Source organism: Spermophilus citellus (genome assembly GCF_964194105.1).
Source record: "Spermophilus citellus genome assembly, chromosome: 17".
Classification (NCBI taxonomy): domain Eukaryota; kingdom Metazoa; phylum Chordata; class Mammalia; order Rodentia; family Sciuridae; genus Spermophilus; species Spermophilus citellus.
Genome location: NC_138199.1, coordinates 14,695,927 through 14,711,278, shown reverse-complemented (window position 1 = coordinate 14,711,278; position 15,352 = coordinate 14,695,927). Strand labels below are relative to the sequence as shown.

Here is a 15,352-nt window from a genome sequence, read left to right as displayed (position 1 = left end):
AAAAAAAATTTTATGTTACCTCATGTTTCCATATAAAACAACATATAAATAATTCTATGAACAGGAAAGAGTGGAAATAAGGAATCAAAATGGACTACTGAAAAAAAATGACTTCTCTTGGGGTGGGTATGAAGGATAGAAAATAAAAGAAAATTTTAAAATGAGCTACTCTCTAAGTGGATCAACATATAAAATCATATTACAGTGAAGACTATAATTTCCCCCTGAACTCTTGATTGTCCCTCAAAAGGAGCCTTCTGTGACCAAAAAGGACAATACCAATGCCCTTCAGGAGGCAAGATCTGGCAGAAGAAAGGAAGGTGGGTTCAGTTGACATGGGCACAAGGTAAGGCTGTAAAGAACGGACGTTGGCACCCAAGATCTTTCAGGAAATGCTCACTCTGTGCTACTCAGTATTAAAACAGGAGGGGAAGAAGAGAGAGGCCTGGAGAGAAACTCTGATGGACTCAGCCTGTCCCCACTCCCCTTCTTCGTGCCCCCTCGCTTGGCCCCTCACCTTCCTCAAAGTCGCTCTTCTCCACAAAGAGGAGCAGCCATCTCCACCCCCACATGGGGATAATTGCAGGTTCAGGCCTGTCTGGGGTGGGTACCTGAAACGCCCCAATCCTACAGTGGGCGGACACACAAAACCCTGATTTATTAAGCTGGGGGCTGGTGCTTCAGGCAACGCATCAAAAGCAGGTCCCCTAGACCTTTCCCAAGCCTTATTAACGGACAGCTATTACAGAGGCAGCAGGCAGGGGGCGCCAGGAGCCGCTAGCGCATCCTGGTGGCCACTGGGGTCTGGGTTTTCTCAGGGTCGCAGAACCGCGTGCAGCTGTGGCTGGTGGGGGCTCAGCGGGAGGCAGAGCTGGAGCTGCAGCTGCGACCCAGGCCGGGCGAGGTCAGTGGGTGGGAGCCGGGATACCCGCCATCAGCCAGGCTAGGATTGCAGAGCGATGTGGGCGAGCAGTAGGAGACTGGGGGAGAGTTCCAGCGGGACAGCGCGGGCTGGTACTCCCGCAGCGTAGGGAGAAAGGGGGTTCGCGGAGAAGCGGGTAGTGTTAGGAGTCATAATTCCGGATTAGGCTCAACCCCCTTCTTCATTTCTCCGACCCTGGTCCTGGCGGCCTCCAACTCCATCTCCAAATGACCCCAGAGTCAGTGTAACTATGCCACCAGTGGTCAGCCTTGAAGCTCCTGCAAGCACGATCCCGGTGACAGGTCAGTGAAGGATGATGCTCCGTCGTCAGTTCAAGTCACTGCTTGCAATGCACTGCGGGGCCCCCGCTTGCTCGCACTGAAATGGAGCCTAACAGAGACCCCTGGGACAGGTCAAGCAGAGGAGGAAGGGAGGTGCACGCTGTCTTCCGAGGCCCTGATAAACTGAAGTTCCACCAAGGGCCCGTTCTGCCCTCATAATGGCTTCTCAGGTCCTTCAGCTAAGTCTGGCGAGTCTGGCCCCCACAAGAGGAGGAGTTTGCTCTGGACACTCCAGAGGATCTGGGGCCGCTGCAGTTCGTGAAGCTGCGCAAACAGCACTCATTGGTGGACGACGCATGGTTCTGCGATCGCATCACCGTGCAGGGTCCGGGAACCTCGGCGGAGACCGCGTTTCCGTGCTACCGCTGGGTGCAAGGCAAGAACGTCCTGAGCCTGCCCGAGGGCACTGGTGAGCCGGCAGCGTTGGGGAAGTGGGAGCAAGGCCTCTTCAGGAAGTGCTGGGGGCAGAGGAGCAGAAAAGGACTGAGTAAGGTCGGTGGTGCTTAGAGAAAGGATGGACCCCGAGGCACGTGGAGTGCAGGGATTCCAGGATGCACGACAGGAAAAGGGAAGAAGTTATGAAGTCCCTAAGTTTTACCCAGAATAAGTGATGCTGCGAGTGAGGCTGGAGAGGGATAAGTGATCTGGAGATTCTGTCTTCCAAAAAGGTGAAGATAGTGGGAGATGCAGCAATGAAGGAAAACAGAGAAACACAGTAGAAAGGATTCCTCTATGTTAGGGCAGCAGCAGGTAAGGGGCTCATGGAATAAGGTGGTCAGTAACTTGTGAGCAGGACACAGCTATGGAAACAAATGACAACAATGTTGGAGAGCTGGTTTGGGTGGCATAACAGGGAATTCAGCTGTGACGAGTGGAGACACGGTAGAAGATGGGGATGAATGAGGACAGCAAATGCTGAAATTGTTACCATGGGAAAAAAGGAGAAAAACATCGTGACACAATTAGGGATATGGACATGGTAAGAATAGAAACATGGACTATGTACTTCTGAAGAACAAGTGAAGTTAAATACAGGTGAGAATAGAAACAAATTAGGTTTATATAAATTATGGGATGGGGAGACTGATAGACTCTTGGAACCTTTTGTTAGGTAGGATAAGAGGCTGAAAGTAATGTGCACAGAAATTCTTTTAATCAGGAACAGGTGAGGGTGGAGGTGGAGAAGGGTAGTGTATATAAGTAGAGCTAACATGAAATATGTCATTTGGAAGACAGAGGAAGATGAGGACAGGGAAAGGCCAGGACTGGCTAAATGTACCAAAGTAATATGTGATTATGTAGGCTAAGTGTGGACATGACAAGAGATTAAGTAGAGGATTCAGAGATAATGATGAGTAGGGACTGGAGGATGAATGTGAATTAAAGAACAAGAAAGTATAGTAAACATGGGATATTTGCTTTAGGAAAATTTTCACTGAGATTGGTGGAAATCAGGAATAAGGTGTGAATAAAAATAGATAAAGGATGTCACAGACAAATCAGGGGAGGAGGAGCCAAAGAAAAAGGTGACAGCATGCTGTAATATAATTAAGAATAGAGATGAGAACAAACCAAGAATGGCACCAGTTTGGACAAAACTGTGTGATCTATCATCTCCCTAGCTTGCCTGGCAGGAGACAATGCCTTGGACATCTTCGAGAAGCATAGAAAGAAAGAACTGGAGGAAAGACAGGCATACCTACTGGTGAACACCCACCCTTATACCTCCCAATTTTTCCACATCTTCCTATCTCCTGCTCCATTCCTGATCCTATTTCTTCCTCAACTCTTTCCCATCTGCTAGTTGGGGCATCTGGAAGGAAGGGATACCCCTGAAAATAGCTGCAGACACAGAGAATGATCTGCCCCCAGACATGAGATTCCATGAGGGCAAGAGGCTGGACTATGAATGGACAGCAAAGACAGAGTAAGGAGAAGGTCAGAATGGAGTGGGGGCTAGTGGATCGCAAATCAGGAGGGATTTGGTTAGTTGATTGTTTCCTCTGATGCTGTCCTAGGGCCCGGGAGGTGGTTTTCAAATGTATTTACACTCTGCTGACATCCTGGACCCGCCTGAAAGAATTTGATCAGATATTTTGGGGGCCAGAAGAGCGCCCTGGCTGGTCAGTGGTTCCCCCAGGCCTCCGTGACCCCTTGAGGTCTTTTTTTTTCCTCCAGGTCATCCATGGCACTTGAGAGTCTCCCATATCTTCTTGCCAGATGAGAAATAATTATAACTCGCCATCTCAGAAAGGCCTGAGGATGAAAACATGAGGGCTGGGTAGGGTATGATCATATGCCTGAATTCTTGGGATAGAACCTGCAAGAGAGGAATATCCAGGTAACTATTTTCCTCCCATTCTGCATCCCCACCCCACAGAGAAGGTTCATCAACACTGGCAAGAGGATGAACTATTTGGCTACCGGTTCCTCAATGGTGCTAACCCCATGCTGTTGAGATGCTCTACTTCTCTGCCTTCCAGGCTGGTGCTTCCCCCAGGGACAGAGGAACTTGGGGCCCAGTTGAAAAAAGAACTCCAGGTACTTCCTCCCATACTCAGTTGATCTATCCTTGGCAATGTGGCCCAGAGATGTAGTGATGTTAAGAGACCAAATGCATGTCAGAGGAAGGAATGTTGTCTTAACCTGCTGTCCTTGGTGTAGAGCACTGTGCTGGGAAGATCTAGAGAGAATAAAATATGTAGGAAAAAACATTTGACACTGGTGAGAGCTAAATACAGGTAGCAGGTGTTTAGGATATGATGGGAAACGGACGCTGGATATTCGCACAGTTCTCCTACCCCAACACTGCTCCTGCCCTCTGATCCTCCACTTGCCTGGCTCCTGAAATTAGTGTGCCTGTGGTTCACAGTAGATTGGACAGGTATGGTCCAAAACTACCTCTGCACAATGAAGGGTTGTTCCTAGGGAGCCTTCCCAAGATAATGGCACGAAGACAGATTGAACATCTTTACATTTCTTTTCCTTTGCTCTGATGCTGTGGGGGCATTCTTCCAATTTTTTTTTTTAGTTGTAGTTGGACACAATACCTTTATTTTATTTATTTTATTTTTATGTGATACTGAGGATCGAACCCAGAGCCTCACACATGCTAGGCAAGCACTCTACTGCTGAGCCACAACCCCAGCCCCAGTCTTCTGATCTTAACCATGCATACATTTCTCCTTTCCCCAGAATGGTTCCCTGTTTGAGGCTGACTTTATCCTGCTGGATAGAATTCCAACCAATGTGATCCAAAGAGAGAAGCAGTACCTGGATGCCCCCCTTGTCATGCTGAAGATGGAACCCAATGGGAAGCTGCTACCTATGGTCAAACAGTTGAGGTACCCTGAGCATCTCACTCCTAACACTGTTCTCTGTTCATCTTACCTGTCCAAGGACAGAGAAACCTGGCTCTTTCTCTCTTTCCATCCTTACTCCTGACCTCACTGCATGAGAACTATCTTCATATCTATCTGATCGCTCCTTTCTAGTTTTCAGATTGGTCACTACTTATCTGGGCATACCTGAGAATCACAATGGCCTCTCTTGGTTTTCATGCTGAAGTTACTCAATCTCTTTTGATCTTTCAATGTGGTAAATATTTCTTCTTTCTTAAACATCTTTTCTTCCTTAATTTTAATATTTTCACTGCTGTTTGCACAGTCATTGATACATAATATCAATTTCTCATTCTCACCTTCTTTTTCCCATTCTACCACCAAAGCTCAGACGCCCATCCTGTTAGATGCCGCCATACTGTTAGAGCCGCCATACTGATCCCTTCCTTCCATTTCACCTGCATTCACACAAACTTTCATGACACTTACATGGCGCCATGGCTAGTGACAGACAATGTGGAAGTGTCCTACTTCCTCCTACTTGGTTTTCACTTTCTCAGAGGCAATTACTTGATTTCAGTCATTTCCATTTCCCTCAAAATACAGAGCAAAGTGTCTTACATGTGGCAAGAGGTCAATGAATGTTTGATTCCTCTTTCTTTTAGCTCCAAACTCCCACCCCCAGTTCTCCTACCCCAACACTGTTCCTGCCCTCTGATCCTCCACTTGCCTGGCTCCTGGCCAAGTCCTGGGTCCAAAATTCAGATTTCCAACTGCATGAGTTCCAGTATCATTTGCTGAACACTCACCTGCTGGGTGAGGACATTGCTGTTGCCACCATGAGGTGCCTCCCAGGACTGCACCCTGTCTTCAAGGTACAGGCTCCACCCTCCAGGTCCCATCTTGTACCTCAGAGAGAGGGAAAACCCAACAGCTGTATGGGATTTAAAAGCCTAAGTCTTCAAGATATGACCATGACACTGATGATTGGCACTCAACAAGCATAGGTATGGTGTCACAGCACAGAATCTTCATAGTGTCTTATGAACAGAGGGAGAGAAAGGAGACAGATAACTATTGCAAGACCTTGACCTTGGTTTTATTTTAATACTTAAATTCTTTTTATTTTGAGAAAATTGTAGATATACACAAGTTAAGAAATAATACAGAGTGATCTCATCTGTCCTATGAAGTCAAATACTTGGATTAATTAAGTACACATTGTAAGTCAGTTCTCTGAAATTCTCTGCCAATGGGTCAGGAATAGAGTAGGAATATAATTTGTTAAAGCGAAATGTTAGTTCTGCCTTAGGAGATTTATCATTTGTGTGGACAGCAATTTCTGGAATTAGAGAGACATAGAGAGGTGCTATAGTATTGGTGGAGATGTTCCACCATAACTGAAGTAGTCAGATAAGCAGAAAATCAAAGGACAGAGTCAAAGAGAGCAGAGAGACAGCAAAGCCTGACAGATCTCTTGAACCTGCCAAGAGTGAGGTGGATAAAGAGCTGCATTTGCATGGTGGTATCAGGAGGTGGGGAGGAAGGAAGAAAGGAAGGGAGGAAGGGAGGAAGAGAGGGAAGGAAGGACACCAATGATCATGGGAAACAGTAACTGCAGCATGCCTGAGTGCAAAATTGGAGAGGCAAGGTCAGAGGTCTGTGCTTCTGAAACACCTGGGAGTCCTCAATATGGGTGAGTTGTACAGACCTTATTTTTAAAAGAGTGAGTCTGGTTATCTATTGCTGGGCATAATGCAGAAAAAAAAAAGATGTGTAAAACTTGCTTTAAAAATTTTTGGAAATCGTAATGTCACTTTGAAACAGGGAACATAGCCAAGAAGGCAGCAAACGTGCATACTTAGGCATCAGAGCAATGATCAGAAACTTCAAAGTCAGGTAAAGAAGCCAGTTTGGAGACCAAGATGAGCTTTTCAGTTTTAGATACAGGGAGTTTGAAGTATTGGTCAGATATGCGAGTGAGTACTTGGCAGGCAGAACAACAGAATTGTAGGTGGATGCAGTAAGACATGCCTGTAATCCCTGTAACTCTGGGGCTGGGGCAGGAGGATCACAAATTCCAGGCCAGACTCAGCCACTTAGTGAGACCCTGTCTCAAAATAGAAAATAAAAAGAACTGGGAATATAACTCAGTGGTAAAGCACCCTTGATTTCAATCCCCAGTACAAAAACAAACAAAGAAAACTGAATTGTATTGATGCTTGGAGTTCCCACCCCAATCCTAATCTGGGCTGTAGTAATTTGGGTTTTTAGGGTTACAAAAGCAAAGTAATTATTAATATAGTTGATGGAATCTTATATTTGATGATCTTATGATATTTTGCATCACCATGTTCTTAAATTATTAAGTATATTTTTATACTTTAAAATCCTTGTTTACTAGTTTGGCCCCCTCCATATTTCCCTAACCTCAATATAACAACTTCATCACATGCCAAACAGCTGCATTGTTATCAGGAGCCACCAGAGGTATCATTAAAGGTCATATAGGCAGGTTCTGCATGCAGATTACCAGCATCTGAATATTGAATCTTGGCCTCAGTGCTTACTCAGATGTGTGCTTTGGGGCCCTCATCTCTGAATGGAGATAATAGGATCTCCATCATGAGGTTGTTAAGGCATTAAATGATAAAATGTGGTGTCACAGAAAAGTATTGGTTTTGTTTTATTCTTTGGGTTATTATAATTAATTATCATCATTATCCTCATTATTGTTAGGGACTCTGATTTGGGTTCTTTATTCCCTTATTTTGGAGGTCGTATGTTTTCTGTAATGCCAATATCCTTCCATGAATTTTCTGAAAAGACCAGTATTGAGGGACTTTAATGCCTTAAAACCAGAAGTATCACCTCAATCTTGCCCTTGGCCCAGTACCAAACAATCAAAATGTGAAAAAAACTATATGAATCTTGTATATTGAACAAGTTATAATGGGGAAACCACCACTTAGCATAAAAATAAGCATGTGTCAATGATAAGTGGCCTTCATTAGGGGACATATAGGGCCTAATTAGGAATGGCTTAAACAGGTAGCTTGATGTGACATCTTTAATCCTGATTAAGACCTAAAAATAAAAAAGGAAAATGATGAGTAGTTAGATGTGTGGTTTTGAAATAAGCACAGGCTTGTTTAAGTTATGATGATGTGAAATATAGAGAAAGAACACATTATATCATAAGTTAAGGGGCAGATTCTTTAAAATACAACTGTGTTCAAGGTGAATATAATAAAGGCAAAGATCTCAAGAACTTCTGTGTGCCAGGTAGTGTTCCAAACCTGCTGCTCAGTCACTCTCAGAAGCAGTACTGCAGCACCTGCGATAAGACACCCCATCATGCCCCTGGTAACTGATGAGGAGACTGACACTTAGAGGGTTCATTATGTTGCTCAGGTATCAAGGTGAGTAGTGAAATGTGCACTCAAACCCCACTCTGTGTGTCTCCAAAGCCCAACTGTCATGGAAGCTGGAGGATATGGGAGTGAGTGGTTAGAGGAGCAGGGGACCAGACTATCAAAGTAGCAGCAGGGACAAAAGCATCAAGAATAGAGCAGGACACCATTCTGTGTTCCAGACTCCACAAGAAAGGACCCAAGCATGGCCTCCATTAACCACCCCTCCAATCTCCTGCACCCAGCTCCTGGCGCCCCATGTCCACAACACTATGGAAATCGACACCCGGGGCCGGATCCAGTTTAACTCAGATGAAGGAATATTTGCAAAGGTAAAGAGGAACTTGAACATGGGTCTGCCTAATCATCCACTTCTCTATAACTTCTTGACATCCTCAAGACCCCAGACCAACCTGCGTGAATGGCCTGATCCTTAAACTCGTGAGCTCTGTTCCATCACATAGATGACTTGAAATCTGAACAACCCCATTTCTGAATCCCTGTATAATAGGCAATTATTCTGTTCTTCAAGCCTTGTTAACTTTCTCATCCTGGGCAGTGAGCACAGGTGGAGGTGGTCATCCAGATTTAGCCGGTCAGGCAATGACTCAGCTGACCTATTGCTCCCTCTGTCCTCCTGATGACCTGGCTGACCGGGGTCTTCTGGGAATCCCAAGTGCTCTCTATGTTCATGATGCCTTGACCGGTAGATGAGAAGCAGCTAAGAAATGGGGAGTGGGAGTGGGAGAAGGAGGGTGAGGTTCTGGCTTGAGATCAGCATAGGGCAAAAGCAAAGAGGGTAGGAGAGAGGCAGGAAATGGAGGTGAGGAGAGCTGTGAGTAAGTAAACCATAGGATCTGGTGGCATGGGGGATTATGTTAAGAAGAGTGTCTGGCAACCATGTGCAGTGTAGGGAATTCCTGGAACTCTTGACTTACAACTTCCTTTACACAATTGTGTCATAAACCTGGGGAATGTTCCAAAAGGCAAGTCTACTAGGACCTGACCCAGGTTTAGTGGCATGATTAGAATAGTAGAGGTCAGAGGCTGGAGCCTTCTGGGATCACAGATTTCAGCTCCCTTCTCTGAGTAGGTATGTGGAGGGGATCATCCACCTCTTCAACCAGAGGAATGATGTTGTGAGGGGGGATCCTGAGCTGCAGGCCTGGTGTCGGGAGATCACGGAGGTGGGGCTGTGCCATGCCCAGGACAGAGGTAAGATCCATCTCAGAGACAGGAGCGCTTTGGAGACTCTGCCAGAACCTCTTCCCAGCTCTGCTCCTCTGAGACAGAACCCCAACCTCTCCTGACACCACTCCCACCATACCTGAAAGCATCTGAATTCCATTCATAACCCCCTAAGGCTCAGAACACTTCTAGATCCCAAGGATTGTCTCCTCAGAGACCCTGACCATCAAGCCTACTCCTATCCCCATCGCAGTCACAGATGCCTATAACCTACCATGTCCTGGGACCCAACCAGGCCAAAGCCAGTGAAGGATTCTGTCCAGTTCATGCTGGGTCTCACCTTCTATCTTCATGGTCCCCTGTTTTCCTGCCTGAAGATATAAAGAGGAAAATTTTCACACCAAAGCTTATAAGGACCCACTCTGGCTTCCCCTCTCTTCTCTTCCTGTCTGTGACTATCCACCATGCAGAGAGGCCCAGGCCAGAGTGCAAGGGCATTTCCAGATGCAACCTCAGTACCATGCATGCTTTGGCTCAAACCTGACTCAATTCCCTTATCCTTGGGACTCAGGTTTCTTTGGCCAATTTGTCCACCCCTCTTGGATCAAGATCCTTCTTCCCTTCCATAGCTCTCTTCTTTCCATGAAATATAGAGGGTTTACAATACACACTTAGATATATTTTTTAACTTCTGATTCACCCATTGTTCCCCCTTATCTTTCAGTGTTCTCTGTATCTCATCAGTTAAAGGTTATGTACTAAACAAATTTTAAAGTACTAATTTCAGTCTCTTCCTCTTCCTAGTTATGCAACCTTGAACAATTTACTTATTCTTTTTTCTCGTTGACTTTTGGTTTATTTATCTCTAAAATGCACATACTGTTTTCATTCCCTCCTCACCACTTACCTCACTGAACTTTTGTGATGCAAATGAAATGTGTGACAATGCCAAAATGTGTCGACTGCATATTGTGAGTTGTTTAATCATAGGCTCCACGCCATCAAAAAATACCTCCCCAATATGGTCAGCACGGAACAGGAGAATCCAGGCTCTGACAGATAGTAGATGACTTTGGGCTGATCACTAAGTTTTTTGACCCTGACTCACCATACTAATTTTATCTTTTTATTCTGTAATTTTGATGCTTTGACATCTTGGGGATTTGCTGACCCTGAAGGTACTGCCTTTCCCAGGGCTAGCTAACTTCCTGTGTGCATGTCTTTCCTGTGCTAACCAACCATCTGAGAGCCCACACTCCTAACTACTTCCTCTTAGGAGCTCTCACACTCCAGGCCTAAATTCTGAGTCTATACCCCTAATCACTTCCTCTAGGGAGCTCTCACACTCTAGGCCTGAATTCCAGAGGCATTGATAGACAGGTGGGATGGTACCTCAAATGTGACAGAATTATCCAAAACAGCCAGTCCTAAGCCTGCCTATTCTATCTTACTCATTCCTTATTGTGAAAACCATAATAGAGGCTCTTGCTCCAGTTGCCCTCTACTCCCTCTGTTCCCTGGCAGGCTCTTGTGCTTCCTTGTGTGGCCCCCTAAGGTATAGCAAGTACCTTTCATTTGGAACCTATAAGTATAATAAACCATCTTTTCAATGGCATTAATCTCTTGTCTGTTGGCCTCATCATACCTGAAAGGTAATGAAAATAGCTGGGCATGGTGTCACATAGCTGTAATCCCAGCAATTTAGGAGGCTGAGGCAGGAGGATGACAAGTTTGAGGCTAGCCTCAGAAACTTAGTAAGACCCTGTCTCAAATAAAAAAGAAAAAGGGCTGAGGACAGAGCTCAGTGGTAAAGTGCCCCTTAGTTCAATCCCCAGTACTTAAAAACTAAACTAAAATAAATAATGAAACTATATTTCAAATACTCACCTGTAAATTGAGTGGAGTGAGATAGCTGACATTTGAGCTACTTCCTGTGTCTGAAATGAGACAATAACTTCTCTTTTCCTAGCATTATTATTCAGTCATCTATAAGAACTGCCTGGAAATAAGAAAGCATGTTTCTGTGTTTGTTTAGGGGGATGTGAATTTTATTGAAATCAAATAGACCAAGAGGAAAAAAAGATCTAAGTCATAGGTATACAACTTAAGGACTTTTACTAAGGTGGCCCGGGGGATAATCACCACTTGGATCAAGAGTCAGAACTTTACCAACTCTCTCAAAATCTCCTGTCATACCCATCCAGAGGCAATTACCATCCTGACTTTTCACAATGCAGGTTGGTTTGATTTCTTTGTAACTTCATATAAATCGAAATATGAGCTTGAACTCACTTACTTCATTCTCTGAATAATGTGAGAATTACACATGCTGTTGCATATAGCATGGACTTCTTTCACTGTCACGCCTGTATAATATTCTATTATATGAATATGGTACAACTTATTTTTCATTTGTGCTATTGATAGAAATTATGGTTGTTGTTTCCAGTTTGTAGCTATTAATCTTAATGCTGCTGTGAACACTTTTGAGTAGGTTTTTTCTTTGTACATATCTAGGAGAGAGATTAATGAATCATAGAGTACATGCATGTTTTGTTTGAAATAGTTTCTTTTATTTTATTTATTCTAATTTGCTATATATGACAGCAGAATTCAATTCATTTCATATTACATAAATGGAGTACAATTTTTCATGTCTCAGGTTGAACACAAAGTAGAGTCACACCGATCATGTTTTCATACATGTACGTAGGGTCACGATGTCTATCTCATTCCACCGTCTTTTCTATCCTCACACCCTCTGCCTTCCCCTCCCTCCCCTTTGCCCTATTTAAAGTTCGTCTATTCCTTCCATGCTCTCCCTCAGCCCCATTATGAATCAGCATCCTTATATCAGAGAAGACATTTGGCATTTGATTTGGGATTGGCTTACTTCACTTAGCATTATATTCTCCAACTCCATCCATTTACCTGAAAATGCCATGATTTTATTCTATTTTATTGCTGAGTAAGAGTCTATTGTGGATATATACCACATTTTCTTTACTCATTCATCTACTGAAGCACGTCTAGGTTGGATCCACAGTTTAGCTATTGTGAATTGTGCTGCTATTGATGTGGCTATGTCCCTGTAGTATGCTGTTTTTAAGTCCTTTGGGTATAGTCCTAGGAGAGGGATAACTGGATCAAATGGTGTTTCCATTCCAAGATTTCCAAGGAATCTCCATACTGTTTTCCATATTGGCTGCACCAATTTGCAGTCCCACCAGCAATGTATGAGTGTGCCTTTTCCCCACATCCTCACCAACACTTATTGTTGTTTGTAGTCTTAATAGCTGCCATTCTGAATGGAATGGAATAAACTCTTACAGTAGTTTTGATTTGCATTTCTCTAATTGCTAGAGGTGTTGAATATTTTTTCATATATTTGTTGATTGATTGTATATCACCTTCTGAGAAGTGTCTGTTCAGTTTTTTGGCCCATTTATTGATTGGCTTATTTGTGTTTTTTTATTGTTGTTGTTGTTGTTTGTGTGTGTGTGTTAAAGTTTTTGAGTGCTTTATATATCTTAGAGATTAGTGCTCTATCTGATGTGTGAGGGGTAAAAATTTGCTCACATTCTGTAGGCTCTGTATTCACTTCACCGATTGTTTCTTTTGCTGAGAAGAAGCTTTTTAGTTTGAATCCATCCCATTTATTGATTCTTGATTTTAATTCTTGTGCTATAGGAGTCTTATTAAGGAATTTGGGACCTAATCTGACATGATGGAGATTTGAGCCTACTTTTTCTTCTATTAGGTGAAGGGTCTCTGGTTTAATCCCTAGGTCCTTGATCCACTTTGAGTTGAGTTTTGTGCATGGTGAGAAAAAGCAGTCATGAAATTCATCTGGAAAAATAAACAGACCAAAATAGCTAAAGCAATCCTTAGCAAAAAGAGTGAAGCAGGTGGCATCACTCTACCAGACCTTAAACTAGTAACACAAATAGCATAGTATTAGCACCAAAATAGACTTGTAGACCAATGGTACAGAATAGAGGACACAGAGACAAACCCACATAAATATAGTCATCTTATATTAAACAAAGGTACCAAAAACATATATTGGAGAAAAGATAGCCTCTTCAACAAATGGTGCTGGGAAAACTGGAAATTTATATCAACAAAATGAAATTGTTTTAAATAGTTTATGACAGTTTGGGAAAGCAATTGTACCAATATTAATTCCTTCTAGCATAGGACAAGTTATAACCATTTCATTTTCTCTTAAGTGTACCACAGAGAATTCTGTTATTTCCTCTTTAGCCATATTAGTGGGTATATTTAAGTTGTATTACCCCCAATGACTAGTGGAGCTGAGTACCTTTACATAGAATTAGTAACTATATGGATATCCTTTTCTGTGAAAGGCCTTTTCAAGTATTTGCCCATTTTCCTAAGATTTATCTGTCTTCATCCTACTGACTTTTAACCATTTTTATAAAAGGAGATATTTGACCAAGAACCTCTTCTACCTCCTTACTCTCCAAATCTTACCATAAGAGCAATAGCTACTATGTACTGAGGGGATTTATGTAATCATCTCACTAATAAGGTAATTATTGTTATTATTGTTGTAGTTGATTATTATTATTGCCATATTCAGAGAAAAATATTAAGGTTCAAGGAAGGTAGTCAATTGGTCCAACTGATGCAACTGGTCAGCAGCAGAGCCAGGACTGGGACCCAGGGCTTATGCCACAGCCTGTGCTCTGGACCACAGCACTCCCTACGTCACAGGTGATCTTCAGATAGTCTTTCCATGATATATATATTAACCAAATTATGAAAAACCCTTCCTGAGTTTTCATGTACCCTTTCCCTGTTTTATTTCTAATCTTACCACTATCTAACATAATTTTGTTATTTTATTTTCCTTCCATTTTAGAATCTAAGCTGTAAGAGGACAGGGATATTGATGTGTTGTACCTACCAGTGTAGTCCCGATGGCTTGACAGTGCCTGGTCCATAGAGTTCCAGGGTTTTTGAATTAATGCATAAATGAATGCATGAACACATACTAATAACTAAGTCTGTATTTCTTTATCCCCTCTGGGTAATGTTTCTAAAAATTGTTTTTTCTTCTCCTAGGTTTCCCTGCCTCTTTTCAGTCTTGGCTTCAACTCTGTCATTTCCTTACCATGTGCATCTTCACACGCACTGCCCAACATGCAGCCATCAATAATAGTTAGGTAGGGACCACTGACAGCAACAGACCCTGAGGTCTAGGTGGGTGCAACCAAGTGCCTAGACTAGCGGGATGCTTGAAGGGGAAAACTGGAGCTTGGGGTCCTGAAGTTCAGAGTCCTTGAGTGACTCCAGATTCTTCTCTCCCCGCCACCCCTCAAGCTGGACTGGTTTTACTGGGTTCCTAATGGCCCATGCTCAATGTAGATGCCCCCACCCACTACCAAGGAAGATGTAACAATGGCCACAGACATGGGGTCACTACCCAATGTCCAGCAGTCTTGTCTTCAGATGCTTTTTTCTGCGGCAACTGGGCTGATGGCAGCCAGACATGGTGAGAAGGGCTCTTTGGAACTCCAGGGGTATGGAAAACTGAAGAAAAGCATTGCAGTGAGGGGCTGGACTCTGGGTCCCTCTTTATTGGAACTAGGAGCTAATGCATCCATTCTTTCTGCTACAGTTGCCCCCAGGACATCACAGAGAAGACTATTTCTCAAGCCCTGAGCCCAAGGCGGTGCTAAGACAATTCCAAACAGATCTGGATAAACTGGAAAGGGAAATTGTGGCCGGAATGAGAAACTAGACCTTCCCTATGAATACTTGAAACCTAGTTGCATAGAGAACAGTATCGCTATCTAAGCCTGAATGTGCTCAAATATTTGCCCCTTTGAAAACCATGGGCCACCATTATAGTTATCATTTTCTCTTGAGTTTTATGTTTTCCTGCGTCTGAGTTTCCACAGTTGTGTTTTCTTTCCTGAGTGCCCTACCTGAATGTGTCTCTAGCCTGAGGCCTTGCTCTCATTTCCAGGTAATCTAAGACAATGATCTTTAACCTGAAACCACATTCCTTACAGAAATCAACCATCAGGTAGCTTTCTCCTGTCCCTAAAAAATTTGTCTTCTCCATTTCCTATATAATAATTTTAGATGGATTTTTAAATGTGACATTAAAGATAG

At 43.4% G+C, this 15,352-nt stretch overlaps 1 pseudogene across 1 annotated transcript; it reads left to right on the top strand.

Annotated features, from left to right (window-relative positions):
• The first annotated feature begins 281 nt into the window (after window positions 1-281).
• Window positions 282-15,031, top strand: LOC308635527 (polyunsaturated fatty acid lipoxygenase ALOX12-like; annotated as a pseudogene). The gene is made up of 15 exons: window positions 282-320; window positions 782-904; window positions 1,474-1,672; window positions 2,886-2,968; window positions 3,068-3,190; window positions 3,282-3,386; window positions 3,644-3,804; window positions 4,459-4,607; window positions 5,290-5,479; window positions 8,263-8,349; window positions 8,573-8,723; window positions 9,062-9,232; window positions 14,297-14,397; window positions 14,555-14,726; window positions 14,853-15,031. The product of its transcript is annotated as a polyunsaturated fatty acid lipoxygenase ALOX12-like (transcript).
• The last annotated feature ends 321 nt before the right edge of the window (window positions 15,032-15,352 follow it).